We start from the raw sequence: 1120 nt of genomic DNA, 5'->3' as shown, positions 1-1120 counted from the left end.
ATTTATCAGTTCTCCTCAGTTTAAAATAGAAATAATACTTCAAAATCCCTACCTTATTTGATTTATAATTCAGAGACTATAGGGGTTTATTTATGATTACGGTAACTTTTCATAAATAAGACATTATTTAGTCAAATTATAGAACAAAAAACTGAAAAATTTGATAGAAACCTTTGCATTTTTTGTACAAATGGTGATCATGCTAAACAAGCCATCTTTATGTAGCCTACAAACCACTATAAAAACACCAAATAATTAATAAAGCTTGAAACAGAAAGCATTACTACAAAAAAATTGTACATTAGAGATTGAGGCCTATTAACTGATTAAAGAACAAAGTCAAAGTTACCTAAAGAAGAAAAATAAGAATGAAATTAAAGCCTTCACTGTATTTGGTCAGAGGATAAAAATAAAATATGAACCCAAGATTAGATGCCAAAGGAAAATATGAGAGAATTTTTTAAAAAGGAGTCAAGGATGTAGTGCTTAGATAGCATTTTGATCAGTATATAGAATAGAGCAGAATAGAATAGGATTGAAAATCTATTTATTGTCCCGTCATGGGGAAACTATAGTGGAACAGCAGCAAAGTGACAGACATGGTAGTAAAAGCGTCAAACAATGATTCATGTTAAAAAGGGCATAAAAAACCCAGAAAATTGGGACAAGTGGTTAAAAACAAAAATATATGTTTTTAAAGTTTCTAAAAATACGTAAGAGACATGGAAAATTACTCCTCATTTTAATATCTTGAAAGGTACATATAACAAGCTTGAATAAAATAATGGATATAATTATTGCTATCTAAAATATTGGTTATATTTTACATGAACTGGTGCTTCTTGGTATCAGAGTCCTGTAAGAATTACTTAGGACAAAAACTTTTGAAATTGTTAATATGATCTATTTTTGAAGTATTGATAATAGATTTTTCTTTTTTTTTTTTTTTTATTGAATATATAAGAAAACAATAACAATCTCAAATAACAAGTCAATAACAAATATTTCAATACAAGAAGAAATATCACAACTCCTGCTTTTGAAAAATACAATTAAATGCACAGGCTGGAACAAAGTATAAAATAAAATAAAATAAATAAAAATAAATAAAATAATAATA

Source organism: Cyprinodon variegatus, unplaced genomic scaffold (genome assembly GCF_000732505.1).
Source record: "Cyprinodon variegatus isolate N-32 unplaced genomic scaffold, C_variegatus-1.0 Scaffold235, whole genome shotgun sequence".
Classification (NCBI taxonomy): Eukaryota; Metazoa; Chordata; class Actinopteri; order Cyprinodontiformes; family Cyprinodontidae; genus Cyprinodon; species Cyprinodon variegatus.
This window is presented reverse-complemented; position numbering follows the sequence as displayed.